The following is a 12,385-nucleotide window of genomic DNA, read 5'->3' as shown; positions in this document are numbered from 1 at the left end:
GTTTTAGAGCGTGAAATGAATGAATGGGCATATATAAAAAAAAGAAAAACAAAGAAAGACCAACCACAACTACTCAAGCAGGTAATGGAAAAGCTAATTACCAATGTAGCCTGGAAATTGCATTTTGGTGAGTAATTGTACATTTTAAACCTGACTTTGGCCCAAAAACACATGTCTGGAGTAGACAAACTGTTTTGCAAATGTCAATGATGCTTCGAGAAATGCACCAATGCAACTGACAGAAACTGCACACACACACACACACACGCACACAACAAAGGAACTGGTTGTTCCTTGCTATGATGTATAGGTGGCTCATGATAATCTCAGACTTTGAGACTCTCAGACTTTGACTCATGACAATGTATTTGTTCTGCTCTCCACCTCTAATAGATAATTAATCAAAAGGTAGCCTAGACTAGTGTAAGTGCTTGTTTTTAACTGTCAGGCAGTCCCATTTTCTAGACCTGTAACGGCTCTGATGGAGACCATTGTGAATATAAAAAACAATGAACCTGTAAAAACATCATGAAATACCTAATCTATGCCTGGCATCTACAGGGTTAGTGGGCCACCTAGTGGCAGGTTGTGTATATTACAAAGACACAAGCCAGAGTGCACTTCTTCATCTACAGTAGAGGTGCTGGTCTTGCTGGACACCTATTAGCACAAGCACAAACCATTCCAACTCCTCCTCCTCCTACTCAAGCGAGTAGGACGCATTTCTCGCTGCTCCTGCTTCACCTATCCCTTTAGCAATTTCTATTCTTTTTCTTTCTTTTATTTCATTTACAAACTAGGTTAGTAAAGACAGTGAAACTTTAGTAGTTAATTTTTACTTTAAACGGCAAGTCACCTTGAAGTTGGATTGAACAACATGCACTCCTCCGGCCCGAGACGCAGGAGATCATGTAGAAAATGTACTGAGCTAGAACAGAGGATTTCTGCTTTGGAATCAAAGATTGATGCCCTTTCATCAAAGACGGATGAACTACGAGAGACATCTCATGAAGTGAGTACAGCGACAACTGGAAATACAGTGAATGTAACTCAACAGTCCAATAGCATTGAATGCATCGACCTCACAAAGGAAAATGAGAGTTCCGAGCCTTGGCACAGGCAAAAAAGCAAAAAACGTAATACAAGAACTGTACGTACCTCTACACCAGTAAACTCAGATGTTAACTCCAGGCCTCGTATCAGAAATACAGATAGATCAGCAAACTGCAATAGGGCCTGTGGCCCTAGGGGAGACCCAGAGCCCCTCAAACTATGGAACAGATTTGAATGCCTCCAGGAGAGAGGAGAGAGGAGAGGAATTTCCCAGGGAAAAAACTTAAAGCAGGCAGCGATCAAACCACAACAATAGAAAGATGGGCACAGACAAGAAGCAACAATCGGCACCTGTTCATCCCACAACCCTCGTTCTAGGCGACTCAGCTGTGAGACTTTTAAATGGGGAAAGGATGGTTGTATGTTGTTTCCCAAATGTTTCAGTGTCTGACACAAAAAGCAAACTGACAGAACTGGTGTCAAAATATGCAACCATCAAGCGCATTATTGTGCATGTTGGTGCAAATGACATTTACAAAGAACAACTGTATGTCCAAGAAGATTTCAGGGAACTTTTCACTGCCCTATTTGGGCTTGGATTACAAACTTTCATCAGTGGCCCACTCCCAGCAGAGGGAAGCTTTGTTTTTACCAGACTATTCAGTTTGAACACCTGGCTCGCAAAGACATGCTTTTCAATTGGGATGAATTTTATTGACAATTTCAACCTTTTCTGGAATCACAGGGAATATTTCAGACCAAAGAGCACAGAGCTGAGTTGGACTGGGGCCAAGATCTTAACCCAAAACTATCACCTCTCTCTCTCGCACCCAACATTTTCTCTGCCAACCTTGAGCCAAGCCTCTGATAAGCGCTCAGTAGCCACACAGACGGAACACACTGAGGACATCAACATGCAGACCTTGGAGAAACATAAACAACCAGAACAACAATGCCCAGCCATGTCGACTCGACCTGATAAGGCGGGTACTGCTGAAATGATTCATAGTCAATCACTGGCGTCAAACTCTGCGCAATCTCAGCAAACAAATGGATGTAATGGGCAGGAGGAGATAGCACCTATCAAAGCTGCTGGGGGGCTATCAGAAAGGAAGGGTCATGTACCAGTGCCTCTCCCCACCTCTGACTCCTTGCCACCACAAAGCCACAACAACATGGAATACACTGGAACACTTGCTGAAAGCAAAGAAACAACCCCCTCAGGACCTCAGAAGGACAACAACATCCCAGGACCTCCGCAGGCAGATGGAGACTCTGGACCAGATTTCACATCACCACACACACCCATTAACCACCCCACCACTAACTCCTCAGGATCCCCTTCATACCCATCACCATCCCCATCCAAGCACATGATGTTCCCGGCAAAAATGGAGAGACTCCTACCAATAGCCAGGCTGATTTTTAGCACCTCGAGATCTTTAGCACTGAAGCGCACTGCACCTCCACACCGTAGTTCATATTCTCAGCTGGTAAATACTGATGGCAGCTGCACTGGACAATTATATGATGAATATGAGAGTTTTGTGTGATGTTCTGAGGGTCCCTGCAATAGAGATGGTAGTGATAGTACTTTTGAGAACATGCCGGGACCCAGTAAGCCTATGTCATTCTCTATTCCTGTTTTGACAAGAAATAGAAGACAAGTACATCGAGACTACAGGGTAAACCAGTCAAATCTCCTATCCGTAGCACTACAGCCTCAGATTTCCCCAGTGGATCATAGCTCCCCAATCCTTACAGCAAAACTAGCGCTCCTAAATATCAGATCTCTTTCAAACAAATCATTCTTAATTAATGATCTTATTTGCACACACAAACTTGATTTTTTACTTTTAACTGAGACATGGTTAGACCAAGCAAACAGTGCTGCTACCCTCATCGAATCAGCTCCCCCAAATTTCAGTTTTTTGAGTGCTACCAGAGCAAATAAAAGAGGAGGGGGGATAGCGACAATTTTCAAGGAATCCTTTCAGTGCAATCAGTCATCATTTGGTGAATTTACTTCATTTGAATATCTATGTGCAAGCATTAAGTCTTCTCCTCAGATTTTACTACTGACTATTTACAGGCCTCCAAGACATTCAGCTAAAGTCTTTCTTGAAGAGCTAGGTGAACTGCTATCAGTCATTTGCATAGAGTTTGACTGTCTTATCATATCAGGGGATCTAAACCTGCATGTGGATAATCCTGAAAACAATTATGCCAAGGAATTCATTGCACTAATCGATACTTTCTCCCTAACACAGCATATACAGGAGCCAACACACTCTCAAGGCCATACACTCGACCTCGTTATCACAAAGGGTCTCAATGTTTCTACAGCTGTTAAAGACCTGGCGTTATCCGATAATTTCTGCGTGTTTTTTGATGTGTCTATGTCTCCACACAGTCAGAACAGATCTATGTTGGTAAAAAGGAGAGTCATAAATGAACAGACAAGTGTTCTTTTTGAGCAAGCACTCTCTCAGGCGTCAAGTAATCTGTCAGACTCTGTAGAAGACTTACTGGATCACTTTAATGCAAAAATGGCAAGTATTATGGATGACATTGCTCCATTAAAATTCAAGAAAGTTAAGGAGAAACAGAAAGCACCATGGAAGCAGATTCCTGCAGTTAAACTCCTAAAAAGAGAGTGTAGGAAGACTGAAAGAAAATGGTGTAAATGCAAACTTCAGATCCACTATGAAATCCATAAAGAGATGCTCCGCACATATAACTCAGAAATATGCAAAGCAAGACAATCATTCTTTTCTAACATCATCAGTAGAAGTTCAAATAACACTTGTGTTTTATTTTCCACTGTAGATAAATTAACTAATCCTCCCTCACAATTAGCACCCGAACTTCTCTCAACTAATAAATGCAATGAGTTTTCATCTTTTTTTAAAGGTAAGATTGACAAAATCAGACTCAATATATCTGCTAAATTACTCATTCAACACTCGGAACTTCCAGCTACAAATAGAGGGAAACTTAACTTGATGTCAGAGTTCAATTTGATAGACTACGAAACACTTGAAAAAACAGTACAGATTCTCAGCTCCTCCACGTGTGTCTTAGACACCCTGCCTACAAATTTCTTCAAAACTGTTTTTCACCTTATAGCCGCAGATGTCCTTCACATTGTAAATGCATCACTGCTGTCTGGCACTTTTCCTAAGTCCCTAAAAACAGCTGTTGTAAAGCCACTGCTCAAGAAGAATAACCTAGATGCCTCCAAACTAAACAATTACAGGCCCATATCAAATCTACCTTTAATTGGCAAAATTATTGAAAAAGTAGTCTTTAATCAACTAACAACCTTCTTAACGTCAAATGGGTATTTTGATTACTTTCAGTCCGGTTTTCGGGCAAATCACAGCACTGAAACAGCTCTCATTAAGGTTTTCAATGACATACGTCTCAACACAGATTCTGGTAAAACATCAGTCCTAGTGCTATTGGACCTTAGTGCAGCATTTGACACTGTTGACCACAATATTTTACTACACAGACTAGAACACTGGGTTGGATTTACAGGCATAGTTACCAACTGGCTCAAATCATATCTACAACAGAGGAGCTTCTTTGTTGCCATCGGCAACTGTACCTCAACACCAACGTCCTTGACCTGTGGTGTTCCCCAGGGGTCGATCTTGGGGCCACTATTATTCAACCTCTATATGCTCCCACTTGGACAAATCATCCAAAATAATTTGATTTCATATCATAGCTATGCAGATGACACACAAATCTACTTAGCTCTGTCTCCTAACGACTAATGGTCCCCTTGATTCTCTGTGTCAGTGTATAGAACAAATCAACACTTGGATGTCTCAAAATTTTCTTCAGCTGAACAAAGAAAAAACTGAAGTCATTGTATTTGGTAAAAAGGAGGAAAGACTTAAGGTTGCCACTCTCCTTGACACAAAAGGATTGAAAGCAAAGGATACTGTTAAAAATCTTGGTGTATTAATCGACAGTGATCTAAATTTCAACAGCCACATGAAAATGATAACTAAATCAGCTTTTTACCACCTCAAAAATATTGCCAAACTGAGAGGGCTAATGTCAAAACATGATTTAGAAAAACTCATTCATGCATTTATCTCTAGCAGGGTTGATTACTGCAATGGACTGTTCACAGGCCTTCCTAAAAAGACTATCAAACAGCTTCAGGTGATTCAAAATGCAGCAGCTAGGGTTCTCACAAAAACAAAAAGAACTGAGCACATTACTCCAATTCTTAAATCTCTGCACTGGCTTCCAGTAAGTCACCGAATTGACTTTAAAGCACTACTGCTTGTTTATAAATCAGTAAATGGAGCAGGACCTAAATACCTATTAGACATGTTTCAGCAGTACACACCTTCTCGTCCTCTCAGGTCTCAGGAGAAAAACCTGTTAGTAAAACCCGCTGTTAGAACTAAACATGGTGAAGCATGCTATGCAGCTCAGCTTTGGAACCAACTTCCAGATGACATTAAAAAGGCCCCAACTGCAGCCAGTTTTAAATCTAGACTTAAGACAAAATTGTTCTCAGATGCTTTCTGCTAAATGTCTTAATTATTTCACCTTGAGTCTTTCATGCTTTCTTTATAAATCTTTATTTTTAAATGATGTTATGCTTTCCTTATAAGTTTTTATTTTGTTTTGGAAATTGAAACCTGATGTGTGTGATCCCTCAACATGCCGGAGAATTGCACTCATGGTGAGTAGTACTGGTTTGTTCCTTTTAAGTACTACGTTCTGCCCCTGGTTGGGCAAAGGGAGATTCAGGTGAGTAGGGCCCCCGTTTGGGGATAGTTTTTGTTGGGTGGTAGTCAGCGTCAGGGACGGCTGAGCTATCGGCCCTGGACATTAAGGTCTCCCCAGTAAGAAAGGAAATATTGTGTGCACACACAGATGGGCCTACGTCAACGAATCTCCAAAGAGTGGCAACAGCTCTGGGTGTTTGAGAAGGATCACTATCACTGGTTTGCTAAATTAGACTCAAAGTCTATCTGTTAAAAACAGACCTGTCTTCTTGTTATTCCACCTTATGTCTTTTATGTTAATTATTCTTTATTGCTTTCTTTTTATTTTTTATTTTTATTTTATCATTATTATTATTATTACTATTATTATTATTATTATTCCTCTTTGCTCATCTATGCTTTTATCTGCTATTACTGTTTGTTTTTTGTTTATGTAAAGCACATTGAATGACCTCTGTGTATGAAATGCGCTATATAAATAAACTTTACTTGACTTGACTTAATCATGTCTCAGTGTTTATATTTCGCAATTGACACAAAATGGCATATTCTACTTATTACCATCATAAGTTGATGAGTTTTATTCATGAGCTTGTAACCTGTATTTTGTACAGGGGCGGACATTCCTGGTTCCAAAGAGTAAAAGTCCCGCCATATATTCTTTCTACCTGTGCACTTCACACAGGTGATATCACTAATTATCTGATCTACAGTACCTGGCAGCTAATTAGGATTTCCAAAATGGTTGGATCAAATACTTGCCAGGACTTTTACCCTTTGGAACCAGGAATGTCCGCCTCTGATTTTGTATGTCTGTGGAGTGTTGTTTGTGTTGAACAGGAGGTACGAAAATGTAATGCTATTCAAATACAAACCAGAATCTGTAACACAAACAACTCTTGAGCTATCGCACTAACTAATAAAAATGGATACGACATTTACTTAACATCGCAATGCAAAGATACAGAAAAGCTGCCTGCACACACTCTTGACCCCTGTTGACCTCTAGAACAAGTTTGGGCTGCGGCGTTGTTCCTTCAGTAACATCGTGAAGGTGCTCTTTGGTAGAAAAAATGCTGATAATAGATGAATTGACCAAGTAAAAAAAATGTAAAAAGCTTTAAATCATGGGCTTAATCTTAATTTCTAGATTAAGGCCATGAATTAAAGAAGAACTATGCAGGATTGGCGATTTCATCTCTGGTTTCGGTTTCGTTGTTCGTTTTCGCTCGTTTTATGCTTGCATTTTCTCTGCAGAGCTTCCCCGACAGCTTTAGCGTGTATATTTATACATGTATAGGCTATATTTAAATATATAAATTGCAAGCGTGGTTCTTCGTCTCAGACTTCCAGATGTAAACAAAGAGCGATCGTCTTCTGCAGAAAGTTGCATAGGGTCTCTTTAAAGCTTTTTTAAAACCCTGTTGACCTCTGTTGACCCCTGTTGACCTTGTCTACACTGTAAGTAGGTTTATACAGACAACAACTTCCCTCAGTTAAGGATGTTGCAATTGCTGTAGCCTACTTACAGAATCAAAGCACATTCAAATAATCTGCAATGCTTTGCAATACAACTGTTCTAGTATAGGCTTGAAGTCTATTCACAGTCCTATCACAGTGTGTGCAGAAGATAGCAGAAGAGTCATTCTCTTTGACAGGGAACAAGATGCAAAACCCTTTCCTTCTGTCTGGGCTCTGTGTTGTCTGGCCTTCATAGGGACAATAGACCTCTGAAGTTCGCCTACAAAAAAGCTACCATCTTTGTCCAAATAAGGAGATCCGGTATCTTGAGATTTTTTCTATGGGAAAATAACATGGGGATTTTCAATTATCGCACCTGTTAAACTCTCGCGGGGGTGATGACATTGTAAATGCAGATGTTTTTCGCTACACAGTTTTGTCCACTGCCGTCTAGTGAATACTGTGATCTTTGGTAGGTGAAGACGGCACACTTTGATCTTTGCTACCCCAGAGCTAACTTACAATGCAACTTGCCATAGGCTAGATATGGATAGAATCTATACAACAACTGCACAGATAACTGTCATGGGTGAAAGTCTACTGTGACACCTAGTGGTGGTTTATGTCCATTACCACAAGCTAAGAAATTCCTCCACCTAGTGGATACAGTGTTAAGTGCAGCTATGAACAAGCACACACTCTCGTCACAAGGTTACCAGTTTACCATTTTTGTGCATATGAAAACGTGCTATATGAATAAATGTGATTTGGCTAAGGTGCAAAACCATTGGTTACAAAGACAATGGACCAGTCTTTTAACACAATGTTCTTGAAGTTCTGGTTGTCATACTTTCATTACAGTTTTTTACAACTGTTTACACACATTACAAAACTCTGCGTTTATTTTTCAAAACTACACACACAAACCCAAATGCTCACACAAAATGCAGAATGCCTCAAATCTCCAGAAAAATGACACACAACATTCAGAATGTCACAAACACATCTTTAAAGCAAACATTTGTCTCACATTCTAAACACGTTTGTCATAATATGACATTTTGGATTCATCATGTAGGCCTACACACTGTTGCTTACTGTAAATCTAAAGCTCTTCTGTCTTTCATAGGCTTCATATGTACATTTCCATACAAGACTGAAAGTCATCTACAGAGAGAAGTTGAAATACACAGTAAAAATGAAAGCAATATTGAAACCAAACATAGTGATTTTTCCTAAATAATTTGCTGTTGTGAACACAGCATTTCACAGCCAACAAGAAAAAAAATGCAATGACCACTACCACAAAAGTGTGTGTGTGTGTGTGTGTGTGTGTGTGTGTGTGTGTGTGTGTGTGTGTGTGTGTGTGTGTGTGTGTGTGTGTGTGTGTGTATTGACCCTTTCAACAGAAAACAACCATTGCTAAGCATTCCTCATTCTGGAGGCACTGAAAAAAGATAGCTAATGGTAACTAGCTCATTGACCGAATGTTTACTTGGGGACATACAAAATTACAGTAAAAAACAGGTTTTACACGAAGTCGCTTTTTTATCTTCATTGATTCTGAACATTTCAACGACAAATCCTCTAGGAGCAGAATGGAAGTGTCTGTCTATACCTATGAGTATATCTATCCACAGGCCTATACTTAGGCAATGCCTGGATGGTGTTCAGTAAAGTAATGAGTGTTTACATTTGTAAGGAGAGAGAGTGCTCTCCTTACAAATGGCTCTATTAGCAGTTTTAAATTGCATCTAAAACATCTACTGAAAACCACACAGCATTGCACTCATTACAGTTTTTTTCAATCGCCTACCCACAATTTTTGAACCCGAGTTCTTTTTAACAAAATTTAAGCACAGCTATCCAAACGCCACACTCAGTTTGCGTAATTCCTAGATTCTTTGCAAAATGAAACACTTCAGTCAAAACATACACACTTCAGTCAAAACATACACACTTCAGTCAAAACATATACACATATTTGTAAAAATGCTATTAACAAACACAGTCCTCAATGATCAGACACTATTGCAGCCAGTTTCACACTGCAGTGATAAATGCAAAACACATTTGTAAAAAGAAAAAATAGGAAATAGCATATGTGCTAGATTTTTGGCCAGACATTGTTATGTAAGGGATCATTTAGATGTCCAAAAAATAGTGACAAACCCACAACATTCTTCATGATTAGTTCGACATAGGGAAAGTGTACATAAATAGGTCTATAAACTTGCACTTGCACTGTACAACACTGAAGACTGCTGTAGACTGAATATTTCAAGTATTTCTTTCAATACTTACAGTATTTCTAACCATAATCAGTTACAGTAATCAACCAACAATGAAATCAATTGAACAAATAAAATCTGTAGACAAACAAAAACTACTGCATAAAGCACATGTACTGTACACTTTGACTCTGAAGAGCAACCACTGCAAAAGCAACAAGACTGTATAGCACACCTGAGTGCTGCGTTTTCAATTTTGCACATGTGTGCTTACACACCTGGTGGATGTGATTATCCAATTCGTTCATTAGTGTAGTCATTGGCAATCCGGGGCTTTGTAATGACAAGGAAGTAACCTCACAATCCTTATCTGTGTCTAAGGTGTGAAAATGTGTGTAGAGTTTTACAAATCACTGTGTGTAATGTTTTGCAAAAAGGGTGAAGCAGACATTGTGTGTAATGTTGTGCAAATCTGTGGAGGTGTTTTGCTCCTTGGAGTAAAATTTTGCTAATTGTGTGAAAAAAAATATTTTAGTGTGTAAACAATCGTAAAAAACTGTAACATTTGACAAAGCATACACTATACTTTTTTGTTGTTGTTTTTGTTTTTGCTTCGTCTTGTTCTTGTGTATATGGTCTTCTTTGTTTGTCTGCTGTACATGTGTATTTGTGCCCTGCCAGGGGGACTGCGGATGTAAATTAGCCTAAGGCTAACTCTGGTACAGTGCATCAAATGGAAACATTTATGTTAAAAAACTGTACATGGTCCCTTACAAATAAAACGACAAAAAATGAAGTGAAGCACTGGTGAATTAGTGGGGCATTTTGATAGGTTGTGTTTGAAAACTGACACCAAGTTACTTCCTGTTAGATTTTTGTGTGCTCGGTTGAAAACTGTGTGTGGTGTTTTGCAAAATATGTTTTTGGAAATTGAAAACTGTGTGAAACACTTGGTGTGGGCTTATGGTGTTTGAAGGACACCGGGGCAAAGATTGAGTGTGTAAACAGTTGAAAAAACTGTAATGTAAGAATAGATTGCTTTTGTAGGGTGTAGATCTAAAAAAATGCAACATTATAGACAGCAGAGAAACAACTGCAATGTCAGATGAAAAGCATCTATCATTAAATCAACAAAAGATTTCAATACACACACACACACACACGCACACACACACACGCACACGCACGCACACGCACACACACGCACACGCACACACACGCACACACACACACACACACACAATATTGTATTATGGTATTTGTTAGTTATCCATTTGTCATAGTATTTTACATTGAGCACAACTGGTTCTTTGTACAGTATGTCTATTCATATGATGGTTTGTGTGTGTCATTTGAAAAAGACCATTTTGAGGAGAAATTACATTGTTTTGAAAGAAAAGTTTCATTTTTCAGGAGAATTGAAGGGATTTGCCCATTATGTGTGTGTTTTTGGATTTGTGTGTAGAGTTCTGAGAGTATGAGGCATGCGTGTGTGTAAACAATCGAGTTACAGTAAAACTGTAAACTCTTTGTGAGCCCCCTAGTGGTGGTTTATGTCCATTACCACAAGCTAAGAAATTCCTCCACCCAGTGGATTCAGGGCTCAGTGCAGCTAGGAACAAGCACATGCTTGTGTCACAAGTTTGCCATCTGCTTGGACTTTACAGTTTTTCTCAATTGCTTTGCCCTGTTTAAAGAAACTGGAATCCACTTGGTCTTCATTACAGTTTTTTCAACTGTTTACACACTAAATCTTTTCTTGTCACACAATTTTCTAACACCACCAAATCTGCAAAACCATACACTAATTCTCAGTTTTCAACTTCCTACACAATTTGCAAAACACCACACTGTTCTACCTATAAAGACAGAAATCTAACAGGATGTAACTTGATGTCAGTTTTCAAACACAACCTATCAAAATGTCTCCCTTATTCACCAGTGCTTCACTCTCTCTGCTCACAAATGTAAACACTCATTACTTTACTGAACACCATCCAGGCATTGCCTAAGTATAGGCCTGTGGATAGATATACTCATAGGTATAGATAGACACTTCCATTCTGCTCCTAGAAGATTTGCAGTTGAAATGTTCAGAATCAATGCAGATACTTTGACAGGAAAATGAATCAGGCTTTAGCGTAATGTTCTACAAAAAGTCGACTTTGTGTAAAATCTGCTTTTTTTCTTGAAAGGGTCTCGAATTAAAGTGCATAGTCTAGTACTCCTGCATCACACCTGTCTGCTGTAGTACTCCTGCATCACATCTGTCTGCTGTAGTACTCCTGCATCACACCTGTCTGCTCTAGTACTCCTGCATCACACCTGTCTGCTGCTGTAGTACTCCTGCATCACACCTGTCTGCTGTAGTACTCCTGCATCACACCTGTCTGCTGCTCTAATACTCCTGCATCACACCTGTCTGCTCTAGTACTCCTGCATCACACCTGTCTGCTGCTGTAGTACTCCTGCATCACACCTGTCTGCTGCTCTAATACTCCTGCATCACACCTGTCTGCTCTAGTACTCCTGCATCACACCTGTCTGCTGCTGTAGTACTCCTGCATCACACCTGTCTGCTCTAATACTCCTGCATCACACCTGTCTGCTCTAGTACTCATGCATCACACCTGTCTGCTGTAGTACTCCTGCATCACACCTGTCTGCCACTCTAGTACTCCTGCATCACACCTGTCTGCTGTAGTACTCCTGCATCACACCTGTCTGCTGCTCTAATACTCCTGCATCACACCTGTCTGCTCTAGTACTCCTGCATCACACCTGTCTGCTGCTGTAGTACTCCTGCATCACACCTGTCTGCTGCTGTAGTACTCCTGCATCACACCTGTCTGCTGCTGTAGTACTCCTGCATCACACCTG

Source organism: Sardina pilchardus, chromosome 3, assembly GCF_963854185.1.
Source record: "Sardina pilchardus chromosome 3, fSarPil1.1, whole genome shotgun sequence".
In the NCBI taxonomy this organism is placed as follows: domain Eukaryota; kingdom Metazoa; phylum Chordata; class Actinopteri; order Clupeiformes; family Clupeidae; genus Sardina; species Sardina pilchardus.
This window is presented reverse-complemented; position numbering follows the sequence as displayed.